This window comes from Passer domesticus, chromosome 1 (genome assembly GCF_036417665.1).
Source record: "Passer domesticus isolate bPasDom1 chromosome 1, bPasDom1.hap1, whole genome shotgun sequence".
NCBI classification, from domain to species: domain Eukaryota; kingdom Metazoa; phylum Chordata; class Aves; order Passeriformes; family Passeridae; genus Passer; species Passer domesticus.
Window position 1 is genome coordinate 118,077,155 of NC_087474.1, and position 13,520 is coordinate 118,090,674.

Below are 13,520 nucleotides of genomic sequence, written 5' to 3' on the forward strand. Positions count from 1 at the left end.
AGTAAGATCTGCTATTGCAGTATGTATATATAACTATATATATAAAAAAAGAGAGAGAGTGTGAGAGAGAGAGGGAGGCTGTTACTCACACCTTGCTATGATAACATGACTTGGCAAATACAGGGGGTCAAATGCTTCCACTCTCCCCCCACCTCCATATTGTGCTGCTATAATTGGTCACCAGCAATGTTGTATGTTCACGCTCAGCTGGCATATGTCCAGGCAAAGCTTGGGGAGGGAGAGCTTCCCAAGAGTCCCTGCTAGACACACACAGTTGGAAGAAAGCCTGGAAGACTGAAGATTAACAGTCTACAGAAAGACCTCCAACACCCAGACTGTGCTGGCCAGCTGAAAAGCTCATCCCCAGATTTTAAACCAGTCTGCAGACACCAGAGCTGGCAGCGCCTGAGGCCAGCAGCACAGCTCTGCTTCCAGGCTGCTTAGATAACAACTGTGCAGCCAAGGGATGGACTGGGAGAAGTTATTTTAAGTTGCAATTACGAGTTCATACGTTATCAAAAGAGCCGGATGAACACAGTCATTGCTGCTAATAGCTTCCTTTTCTCTTCTGAAAGAGCCACAAGGGTTTTAGTAATGGCAACTAAAGACAAAGTAAATAGCACTAGATGAAGGGTTAGGTGCACACTGCTGCTGCTACCACCCCAGTGAACTCCAGTACTCAATTCTTTTTGCAGGCAGTCCTACTGAAACAGGTCTGAAACACATCTCTCTTTTTTTTTCTTGTAGAAGTACTTAACCAGCCTCTTTCCTACGGAGGATCCAACAAACCCACCATGTAGTGGCAGTGCTCAAGACACAGGACTACACGAAGCAGCCCTCACTCTTCAGCTGAGGGCTGGGTAGCCACAAATGCACACAGCCAGAGGGTAGCAAAGTACTTCACACTTTCAAAGCAATCACTGAGTGATTCAAAGTGATTTCAAAGCAATCACTTGAGTGGCCAGGAGAAGTGTTAGAAATCACAGCAAGAAGGAAAAGTAGCACTACTGCACAAGAGGTGAGGGAGAACTTCAGAAGGGGTTAGGAGCAAGGTGATGGAGCAGGAGATATTCTCCCTTTGCTACACGCAAACTAATTCCAAAATGAGAACAAACACTAACGTCAGAGCCAATATTAAAAGTCATTGCCACAGCACAAAATATTGTTCAGCAGGCAAGGTTAAGTGTTGAAGGACAGCCTGACCTTGCCACAAGTTCATCTGAACTCATAAGGCTGAATCAGGAGCTTGGGCATAAATAAGTTTTTACTTGCCTGAATCCTTACACAGCTACACCTTGGCAATGAATTTCTCTTAGATCAGTCACAGCCATTACTAACAGCAGAGACTGATCATCATAAATTTTATGCTCCCATACTGGTGGCACCCATGGTTTAGAAACAATGGTCCCATCAATCCTCCAGACTCACTACTGGCTATCAAATACAGTATTTTCCGACAAGTATTTACTGAAATTAATTTTAATAGGATTTTATAGACCAGCTGCAATCATTTATTACAGCCTTTCAGACTACTGTGACTTTCAGAAATCAGATAATATGTTACTTTGTTTTACCACTGAAAATTTCACATGCTCTGAAAAAGTATATGTGGTACCCAGCCACAACTGAGAGGTAAAGAACTCTGTGCTTTCCAGTTTTCTAAACCAGGTTCTGGAATATTTTCTTACAGCTTTGGTAACAAATTGTTGCAGAAGCTACAGTGAAGTTTTGTCTTTCTCTAATACTTACATGATGATGTTTCCTAACCCCTTTCCTGAAAGAAAACTCACCAAAAAGTTGCAGGATTTTAATTTCTTTTTTTAATCTGGCAAGAAGATGCTGCTCTAAGACTGTGCCACACACAAACTGGATGAGCAGCCAACTGCTGAGTGGGAGTCTCATTAAAAAAGGCCATTTGCTTGCCATATGTCTCTTTCTTCTAGACAGACTAATTCTAGTCATTAAAATTTTGACCAGAAATGCAGATTAGCAAAGCAACTTTTGCTAAAATGGCACCAGAAATTTTCCTAAGCAGAGCTTTGAGAGCTACTCAGTGCTCAGAGCAAGTTACCAGTTTGACAGGGGAGCCCTGATCCCAAAGCAGGGTTGGCACAATGCCTCATCCTTGCAAGGCTGGTGTTTCCTGACCTCCCAGTAGGGAGCTCTTGTCCCTCCATCTCTCCCTCCTGCTGCCATCCACCACCACCCATGCTGCTGATCCTACTTCCCCTCTATCAGCACCTCTTGCTCACACCTCTCCCTCCCTACTACTGCCCTAACACTCCCACAGCCAGCAGGGTGACAAAAGTCAGCACAAGCACATCTGGTCCCAGCCATCTGCCTGGAACAGCTCTTGCAGACTTTTGAATTCACCAGATCCAGCAGATTCTTTGACACTTTTGTATGTCTTTGACAGTGTGTGTATTGACACACCAGTAGACAAACAGGTAACCCACAGGCAGCCACAAACTTCCTGAAGTGGGACAGTGGTCAGTCAGCAGCAATCAAATTGAGAAAAAAAAAGGAGAAGAAGCAATCCACACCAACCCTTAGGATTTCGAGTCCATCTCAGCCTCTTTTAAGGCTCAGTAAAGCACTTTTTCAGATAGGAACGTATGCATATGAGATCTCATTATACATGTCCCTCTCCTATTTGCATTCTGTTTTAAGATACTACCACTCTGGATTCAAATTCAGGTTTTCTGTTAATTTTCTTTAGAAAGTTTGTCTAAATTAATGTGTTATGTTTCTATAGCAACTCTCCTCTTGGATGGTTCAACAGCACTGCATAGAAAAAATCTGATACCATGAAGAGTTACAAGTACTGACCATTTCCCCATCCAAAGTCCCACAGTGTCTAGTGAAGACTAAGGCTGATTTAGTATCATACAGCAACTTCATTCCTACTCAGAGTATTTCTCATCCCACACTCCAGGACACGCTTTAGCTCTTCTACACTGACTCTGAGGGACACATCCTTCCCAGCAGCTGGTTCTGGATTTCTAAGCCACATTTATAAGAATCTCTCAACTCAGATCCACAAATCTAATGCAGCACTACTTTGTTTTTCTTCTGTTTTTGGCAATGCCATTTATGTAGCCAACATCTTAATTCTACCACATATTTGGAGCCCAAGTAATTAATTCAGCAGAGACATAGTAGCTAAAGAATTGGATTATTGAAGTCACCCTGCCCATCCATCTCACCCGGTTCACTTCTCCCATCGAGCTTCACAGTGATCCCACTTGGCCTACTCAGACTTTACTTTTTGGGTCTGGAACTGCAGAGGCCTAGGCAGCATTTTATCAGAGACAAGCTCTCCCAGTCAGTACTTTTTGCTGAATGCTTTCTCCTCCACACACACCTCACATTTGCCTATGCTCAAAAAGTTATAAATTGCTGAAAAAACTAAATAAAATACACAAACCAATTATTCTGGCAGAATACAACAAATGTACTTCCATAATTTTGATGAAGCACCTCAGGTCCTCAGGTGGGATCTTGCATCCTACTCACACATCCCTCTTTCTTTTTGAGCATGTGCGCAGCCACCATAACAAAAATAGGACCTTTCACATGATGAGCTGGTCCACACACAGGAAAAGAAGGATCAGGTGAGTGCCATGAAATAAGGCAACAAGGAACAGATGCAGCTGGTTTGAGTTATTTCAGCCATTCAAATGCAGCCAGCCAGCCTTGGCTGGCTATTCCCAGTCCACTGCAATATAGAATTCATGTGAGATGAACTGGAAAGGTTGAACTGGTGACAAATATTTAAAGAGCTTGATGTCAAGGTGCCTCCCCTGAAAAACATAACCTTAACACATTGATTTGAAAGGTCTTTCTTAACTCTACATAGGCTATCAACCATCCAAGGTGACAGCAGCATCTGTCAGTGTTGTAGATTTTGAGACAGGGGGCTCAGCAGCCTGGTGTTCCTAGTTTAAGGACATTTATGAAAGCCCTCTTACAGAGTACAATGGATTTCCTTCTTTGCCTCTCCTCCACCCAGCTTTGGAGTCAAACTGCACACTTGGGCTCAACAAAAGAGTTGAGGCTCACCTGCAGTAAAGGGGCTGAATGGAAGGCAGAGCTTCATGCCTGTACATAAAGCTGCAAGAAAGTAAGTACAGGCGTTCAGTTTCTCTCTGTTGCACAAGTCCTTCCGAGCAAGAAGTTAAATACCCATGTTCTTCCTAAGCAGGTAATAATGGTCACCTTTGCTATTAGTGTTAATAGCTTCCCTCCCCTCCCTGCCACTGAAACAAGTTCATGTCTGCCAACTGAGAACAGAAAATCTCTGCACAACAGCCCACGACAGAGGGAAACGCCAGTTTTTCCACTTCTTTAAATTTCAAAGCTCACAGAAGTGCCTTTCCCTGACACAGCAGAATCACTGCCTTGGATCACAGGCTAAATTAATCACACAAATTACATTCTCCATATAAACAGTTATACATGACTTAAATAGCATGGTTTTATTTTCCTATTGGCACAGTAGTTCAGTCAAAGCTTAGGACATCAATGATGTCAGCTGCTTTAATTGGCAGCACTGACGTGACCAGCTCTCGTTCCCAGACATGAAGTGTGCTGGTTTCCATAGGGAGGATGCTGACTGAAGAATTCCTACACTTCCTATCAGTTGTTTTCAGCAGCAAATACTGGCTCCAGCAAGGAAAAAAAAAAATCATCTGTTTGGGTATCCAAAAATTCATAGGATGATGTCACCCTGTGAGACAAGATTTCTCTGCAGCTCCCTCCCTCCACATGACCTATCAAAATTCCTACTCTACATTCCTGCCAGCTGGGTTCTGTATTTACAGAAAGGAAAGACATCAATAATTTTTGTTTTGCTTGTTTGCCATGTTAGCTCAGTTGTAACAGTTCCCCCTCCGGCCCCCAGAAGGAAAAGGGACAGTCTGTCTGAAAGAGATTTCATAGACTAATTATAGAAAGCTCATGGCAATTTCTTCCCTTAGAAATTCCCATGCAGATTTAGTCCATGTAACAAGTCATCAGCGAAGGAAAAAGTGGGGATGAACTTGAAACAAAGTGAAACCAAAAGCACAAGAATCAACCAAATGAAAAGAAATGTGCAGTAGTCCATAATCAAATTCCCCAAGCATTAAGGGCTTTACTTCTTTGCAAGAGTCTTCATCCACTACTAGCATGAACTGTGATTCAGGTAAGAGTCATGGGATAGCTGCACTGTGACTGCTTCATTCCTTGTTACATGTGCTTGCTTTCTTGTGCACCTGGTACTCTGTAAAAATGAAAATTCATGCAGCGTTACATAAGAGATTAACAAAAGGCTTCATTGCCCATATGAGCCACCAAATCAAAATATCCCATTTCTCAGAATTTAATAAAAATTCTTCCCCCAAGTTTGCACAGAAGAGAAAGCATATTTTTTAACAGATTAAACATAGCCTTTACAACTCCCTTTACTTCATTAAGGGATAACTTCAAAGCCAGATGGGTGGTGTTAATCTGTAAAATTCCTACTTTAGGAAAACTCGTGTGAAGTTCCAGATTGCAATTAGAGTATAGACTAAGAAACCCTATTTGAACTCCTTAACTATCCTTAAAGACTTTTAACTGTATGGTTTTCTAGTGGCCTGTCAGGTAGGCAAGGGGTGAAAGTTTATCACTTTATTCATGCCTTGCTCAGTGCCTTGAAACAGGAGTTGTTTCCCTGCCCCAACCTTGCTGGCAGGAGCTCACCAGCTGGGTAGGCTGTAGTGTTCATGCAACTCCTCCCTTCTGAATTCTGAAGTCAGACCTCATGAAAGAGGAGAACAGCTGTCTCTTGGGAACTCAGGAGCCACATTTCCAATTTTCTTGTAGCTAGTGCTTAGGGAAGCTTCAAATCGATAGAAATGTGGGATCAGACCAGAACCTCGAGTGCAGCACTGGATACACCTCAGATTCCCAGTGGGGATCAGCCCTTTTCTCTCAGCTTCCCAGTGGTTAAGTTAGGCAGCTTTTAAGACCCTCTCCCCAGCACTTAAGTCTTTCCAGCATCATGCAAATGAGCCCAGCACTCCACAGTACCAGCCAAGAGCTAAGGCAAAGTAATTCAAGCAATGCCAAGCAAATCCTGTGTGATTCAGGCCATCTCCCAGTCTTCTGGGAACCAGTTTCCTGGCTGCTATTCTATCCTTCCCTCAATTGCAATCTTTCAAAAAGTCATCCTCCCCTCCAGTTAATTTCTTTTGTACGAGCCTCTAGAACTTTTTCCTAATTGATGCAACTCCAACTGGCTTTTCTGCTGCTCATGGAGATCTGAAGCAAGCAAACAGAATGAAACAAAAAACCCCACCAACCACCTTACAGTGAATGCTTGTAAGGTCACAGCTGAATTTCAGCAGGTTTCAAGTCTGCAGACTTTGAGTAACAGCCAAGAACTGTGGAAGTCTGAGAAGAACACGTGAGTTGTTCCTCTCAGTCAACATAGGAGTCAACAGTTGTAAAAGCGCAAGTTTCCCCTCTTCCTAACTCCCCTATCACAAATAAAACACAGTTCAATGCTGAGCAAAACTTAGGGTTTTTTTTTAAACAACGGTAGGATTATACTTGTGCTGAAGGCAAGACACACGAGAGCAAGAGGGCAAGACAGCTGTATCTAAAAGCATACACCTCTTCCCACCTACTACCTCACTGTAATAGGATTGAAAAATATCACTGTCATCACAAGCTTTTAGTCCCTTTAAAGCACCAAGCAAACCCTATAGAACCAAGCATATTTTAGAGTAGAACTGGTGCCTACAAACCACAGACTCTTACTCCAGATTAGCAAGAAAGAGAGAAAATGTAAGATTTTTTTTTTCCATGAACTTCTGGGACACAGACTTTTCTTCCATTGCTTGGAATATTACTACCCTGTGAATTAATCCCACTTTTTTCATTACATCAAAGAGCAACAGTCTTTGAGGGCTGCAGACTCTTACAGCAGTTCCAGTTTTGCTGTCTGGCCCATCTGAAATATCTGAAAGGTAAATTGGAACTAAAAGAATGTTGAATGTGGTATGATTAAAAAGCTGGATGCAAACTTTGATATATCCACCCACCAAAGTGAACATCAAGCAAATTCTACAAGTTCTGTAGGGGATACCAGGAATCTCTCATAGACATAAGGTTGTATATACGCAAAGAAAGAAACAGAAAAAAAAAATAAAGAGAAGACACAGGTATACATTCCTTAGCAGTTATAAAACAAAACGCATATTAGACAAGATTCTCCAACACAGGTGATCTGACAAAAGGGGAATATTTCATTAAAATTAAGTAAAAAGCTGCTGCTTCATCAGACTGGCTAACAGGGGGAGATGAAAGAACAGGAAGAACAAGTGCACCCAGAGATGCAAAAGAAATAAGCCATTTTTGCCAGCAATCTCATCGACTGCATTTTGATTCTGCAATTTGATATTGCACTGTAGATCAATGGAGAAGTGTTTGCCAAAATTTAAATGGGCACAGAAAGTGAAATAACAGGACCATGGGAAAGTCTGACAACTTGAAGGTAACTCTCTGAGGAAAAAAAAAAAAAGAAGACAAATATGGATATTTGCTTCTATATTAGAAGAGTTCATCCAGTTTTTCAAGGTGACAGGTTTGAGAAGTCAGGAATATGAAGAATTTCCAGACTACAAAGCTGTGATTTTCTAGAATAACAAAAAATAAGTCTTTGTGGTGAAAATGAGGTAGCAACAAACTAAAATCAAGTCAATAAATATATTTTAAAGCATAAACATTTCCAGAAAAGCATGTATGGGCAATAACAAGTGTTACAGATATTACTGATCTCAGAGTTGAGGAAGCATAAACTCAATAAAATGAATGTCCTCTCTCTCTGCAATATGCAGGCACTACTCTACAATCAGACTTTTAAATGAATACCAAATACACTTTCTTCTACATGTTTATAGGGAGAGAAAGGCTGCTGTTCTCAAGAAACTTCACACAGTCAAGTATTCAGAAGTACAGAAGTCATATTTCTTTTTTAAAAGCATGAAGGCTATATGCTGGTGGCAATGCTTTTATTAGAAGTATTTGTGAAAGGTTTTCAAACCTCCGAATGCTTTGCAGATGTACAACTCTTCAAAAAAAAAAAAAAAAACAAAAAACCAAACCCAAAAAAATGAAACAAAACTTGAGTACTGGGGGGATTAAATGTGTGGGTAGGTTGTTTTCTTGGTTTTCTTCTAAGGAAGAAGATATCCATTCATTAATCATTTACCAGCCCACGTACACATGGCAGCCTGCCTCTCTCAGGAGCATTGCATTTGGGCCCTGCTCTCTAGAAAGTGATATTCAGCTGCAAAGCACAAAAGCCTCAGGAGAACTATGTGATAGCTCAGTGCCAGGTCAAGTTCAAAGCAAAACACAAATTAAAGTGCAAAACATTTCATATCAGGGAGTGGTGTGCCTGTTGGCTGGAAAGGACTCACCTAAGTTCTTTACTCAGTTCTCTCTCTAAGGCAGTGTTCCTCCCTGCCTTAGATCTCACCCACCTCTTTGAACTTAAAATTACCCCATTGGAGCTGTGCTGCTCAACTCACTCAGAAGAACAGGCACAGCTTTCCCTGGCACCACCCGCCCTTCCAAGGGAGGCAGAGCACCGGACAAAGCGCTCTTTGTCCAGCACCACCTTCCTTGAGCAGCAGACAGCATTAAATTGCATCTGAGGGAGTGGAGAGTCTGAACTGAACTTAAGCAAGCTCTGTCCCCAAAGTAACACAAGCTGGCAGCAGATACCATAATGCTGACAAGCAAAGGATGCATGCCAGTCTAATATTTGCTCTTCTCCCCAGGGCCAGGCAGAGAACTCTACAGCAAACTACAGAAGACCCAACATATTATAAACATTTCAAAGTGCACAGCATCACTGAAGGAAAAATCTGAGCTCTTCCAGACTTCCCAAACCATGATGCAGCAGGTTCAGAGTGGCTAATGAGGAACAGCAGCTGCTGTCACTGTCATCATCTCAAAACAACTGAGAGCTACCTAACTCACACCATGCTCTCCTCCCTCAGTGTCCAAGGGACAGCTCCACTGGCGTGGACAGCAACAAGCCTACAGGAATGGCCAAACTGTGCCTTGGAGGCAGCCATGCCTTTGGACCTGAGAGAAAACTTCTGCAGCTGCATGTTGCCAAATCTCAAGGAGCTGTCCTGCTCTCCTGTTGGCAAGGCAAGTTCACTCCTGAGAAGACCTGCAGAGAGCATCTTCCTCTGTGTTAGGAGGACACAGGGAGGAGCAGGCCCATCAGGCACAGCTCTGTGATTAACAAATCAAACCAGTAGAAACAGGTTTCATTGGGGTGTTTGTTGTACACCAGTTCCAACACCAGAGAAGGGCCTTCTGACTCATTCCCATCCAACACTCCACCTGTGGAAGGTTCCCATGACAAGGTTTTATATTTCCTCATTTAAAAGACATTAAGAAAGCTATCAGCACACTTAGGTAAGCAACCAGCAGGGCACCAGTGATTACTCTGTATTAGCAACTGCACACCTTCAGTCTGTGGTAGGGAGGTGTGAGTTCACAGGAGTATTTTCAACATCCTGGATGTGTTACAGTGTGGCACACCCTGGAGTAGGGTGTTACTTTCTAATATCTTTATAGAAATATTTTTGTTATTAGTTGCCTCCTGTGTGCACACAGATGGCAGCAGAGACGTAAGAGGCATTCCCTCCAAACACTGGGCAAAACTGAGTAGAAGACTACAGAAAAAGAAAAGGATTTTTACATTTGTGTGTTTGTCTTTTTTTTTTTTAAATCATCTCAAAGGAACAACTTTCCTCTCAGAATGGAAAAAACCAAACAGTTGAAAAAAATGAGCCATCAGTTGCAACAAGAGAGAGAAGGCCCTAAAAAACCCCAACATTAAAAGTCCTGCTATGATTTGATTAAACATGGGGAGTATTTGGGGCAAAATTACCTGGATGCTGCCAATTCAACCCAAAGTACTTTTTTCTTTCATTGCATGCACTCACCAACACTAGCATGACCTTTAAAAGAGAAGACAGCACTGTGTAGGTGGGGGTATGCACAGCCTTCTGTGTCACTTTTCCTGTGCAGCAGGTTTTAAGCAATCACATCCCACTTGATCATCCACTTTCACATCAATAACCTGCACAGATAAACAACTATGGCCACGTAGCAGAGGCATTTACAGTCACAACAAAACACCTCTGTGGCTTGAGCTGATGAATTCTCAGACACACAAACATACAAACCTCAGAATCCTCAGAAAGATAGTTTTGAGCTGTAGAGTCCTGGAAAGTAATGCAAGAAGAATCAGACAACACCTGAGGGCCACAATATTAAAACCCTGAGTGTCTTCAGTCCCTTTCAGTTATCACAGAATAATCTGAGATGTGGTCACCAGCATGTCCCTGGCACACATCTTGCTATGCAGAATTTCTGCAGAACAATGAAAAGTATCCTTCTTGGCTAGCAGCAGTACAGCAAAGTGTAATTCTGCAAGGTACCAACATGCCCTGTATCTTCCAAATTGAGATAATGAACCAGTATTTTCCAGAGGCTACTAGGGGAGACATTTATCCAGGTAAAGGTTAACGTGCTGCCTAAGCAAAACCTAACAGTAATATTTAACATCAGCTGGAGGGTATTGGTAACACACACTTGCTTTTAGAGTAGAAATTAAGGATATCAGAGTACTAGGAACAAAACATAACTAGTTCAGAGAGAGAGCTGATAAGACTTTCCTATAAGTATCAAGCGTGAATTGTGTACCTGAAGAAAGCGAACCACACCAAAGAATGTCCATCTGCTGTGATGTAATCTAACCTTAGATTCTTGTGAAACCCATTCTTTCAGGCCAAGACAGGGCACTATCAGGACATTAATTTTGATATGCTCTCCATTCCATATGCATGCGAAGACTTCCGTTGTTTCAAGTGCCAGAAACACATTAGTTAAATGGTTTTAATTACATAAAAAAATAACTTGATGCTACATTAAATTTAATTTTTACTCTAAAGAGAAGCAGACTGGAGAGCATATTTAAGAGAGAATGGTTACACTAACAGCTGTCATATATGACATTTAACAGCAAAAATTAACTATGTCTGCCATCACCAAACAAAACAACTAGGTGGGGGTTGCAGCACTTTCATAGTAGGAAAAGCACCACCAGCAAGACTGCACAACTCAGGTTCTGGTAATAAAATTTAAATAATAATTAAATTTAAATAATTAAAATGTAAAATACAACATTACCCTTCTTTAGTAAGGCTTTATTGTATTTGTTTTATTGTACTGTTTAATAAGTGTATCAAAACCTGATTTAGCAAGTAGCAAAATAAGATTTACTTTATGCTCATATTTAAATATATATATATGAATGATGACTTTGTGGTACTTAAACTGTAATCTCAGGAAAATAAAATCAGTTTCAGTGTCTCTTCCTGCTCGACTGTTACAATGAAAATCATGTTGCAATTTGTGACATTGAAATTCTTCTAGGGTTAAAGAACAAAAAAAGGTACTCTATTAAAGCCAAAGCAAACCTCGAAAATAATTTCAATGAACTCTTATATTCCATCTCTAGGGGTCATTCTGGTAGGTAGTATATTTTAGCTGACAGAAGTTTAAAGTTTAACCACAAAAATCAGTCCCATAATCCAGGCCAGCACCCAGCCCAGCAAGCTGGCTTAGGCAGCTCCATTAAACCTGGCCTCTCCAGTAGGGAGTTCTGGATCCCAAGAGCAGTGAACATGAGGCATTGCACAGAGCAGCACTGACAGCACACTCAGTGCTAGCTCAGACCTCTGTATGGTACTCCACAGCAGCACAACTTAATCTTTAGGGTATGGAAGACACCTCTAACTGCATTTAGATGTCAGCATCCAAGTGCCAAACTGCAGTGTTTCGCTATCTAACCCTTCACATGCACAGATTTATCTCTCCTTTCATGGAGGCAAGCCCATCAGACATGCTCTGGTTCTGCAAGTTTGTACAGACCATTTTTGTGATGTTCCTTTGGCAACACTGAAGCTCATCTCGTGTTCAGTAGTAAATGTCCTCACTAGGTAGAAGCTTCTGAACTTTCAGGTATTTTCATCTCATTCATGAGGGTTTTGTGGCAGGGAACTTTCTTGGACAGCAAAACATATTTTGCTAACTAAATACACCCTCTTTTCCTGCATTAACACAAGCCAGGAAGAAAAGCACATTGACACTTTTACATTATCTCAGGGGATAGATTTTTATTTTGCTGGTGTCTGTGTAAATTTAAGATAGGAATGAATGGAACACGAAGAGTCAGAAAACCCTGCTTAGCATATCTTTGTTAACTTTAAAAATAAAGAACCAAACCAAGCCTTCAGTAAACCCCTTAAGATCTGTCATGCCAAGTAACAATTTTATTTTCTGTTCTCCTTCCAGGAATCAGTGTAAGGATTTTAAAACATGGCATTCAGTTCAAAGGAAGTGCTTATCTGTCCACACCACTGGAGCTTATGCAGCCAGGAGGTGTAAAAAAAAAAAAAAAAGAAAAAAAAAATCAACATTACTAAGCATAAGCACTAGAAAATGTTTATCCTAAGAAAGTTAACTTCAGAGAGTTTTAAAGCCACATGCATTATGACACTCTATGTCATCAGACCAACGTTTTTAAACATATCTTAGAAAAAAACATTCCAGCAGTGAACTCCAAGGCGAAACAGTACCTAAGAAGGCAAGTGGTGTAATTTTCATCACGGGAATAGGGTGCATCGCTGCAGCTGCAGCACTGGTGTGACTGACACAAAGCAACTCAGCCAGGTCTTGTCCAACTCAGCACACCCTCAGTGCACAGTGTTTTAAAGGAGACTGTAGCAGAGCCAAGCACATTATTCAATTCATACCGTTTATACAGAAGACTAATTAAAACTCTAAGCCCACATCTTTACTTTGTAGCCATGACTCTTTCCAGCTTTGACAAGTTTTCTATCTACTGCTGTAACATAAGCAGTTCCCACTCATTGTATTGTTCTGCTCAGCTTGTGAAAAAGAACACTAAACAGCAGGAAAAAGTATTAAAAATAATTTCTTAGCAAAGTAAAAATAATTTGAAGTGATAAAATAAATATAGATTAGTTGGATCATAGCTACTTGGAACAACAGTGTTACTCTATCACTCAAGAAGGCAGACAAAGACAAGGCACTACTGAGGAGCATAAGTTTAAAACTGCAGTATTATTATGAAGGTGTTTAACATGGAAACATCAGAAAATCTATTCCATCTTTGACCAAACATTTCAAGGCAATTTCAAACTTTCACACTTGTGTCTCCACATTCACACATGAGAAGTGCTGGCAACTCATTATGCTCAAATTGAAATAAATTCCTCTACACAGCTACATGTTCTGTCAATGTGTTGCTCAATGAAATACATCTATTTAGCAGCCCTGCAAGCAAGTCAGTATCTCTTGCTCTGTAACATTACTAAAAAGTTAACTCACAGATGATGGCATGAGAGGCTTAGCTTCACCCTCTCAAATATAATGAT

At 41.2% G+C, this 13,520-nt stretch overlaps 1 protein-coding gene across 2 annotated transcripts in view; it reads right to left on the reverse strand.

Annotated features, from left to right (window-relative positions):
- The window catches only part of GAREM1 (GRB2 associated regulator of MAPK1 subtype 1), a 101,943-nt gene that overhangs the window by 65,248 nt on the left and 23,175 nt on the right, over positions 1 to 13,520 (reverse strand). The gene's annotated exons all lie outside the window — the stretch shown is intronic.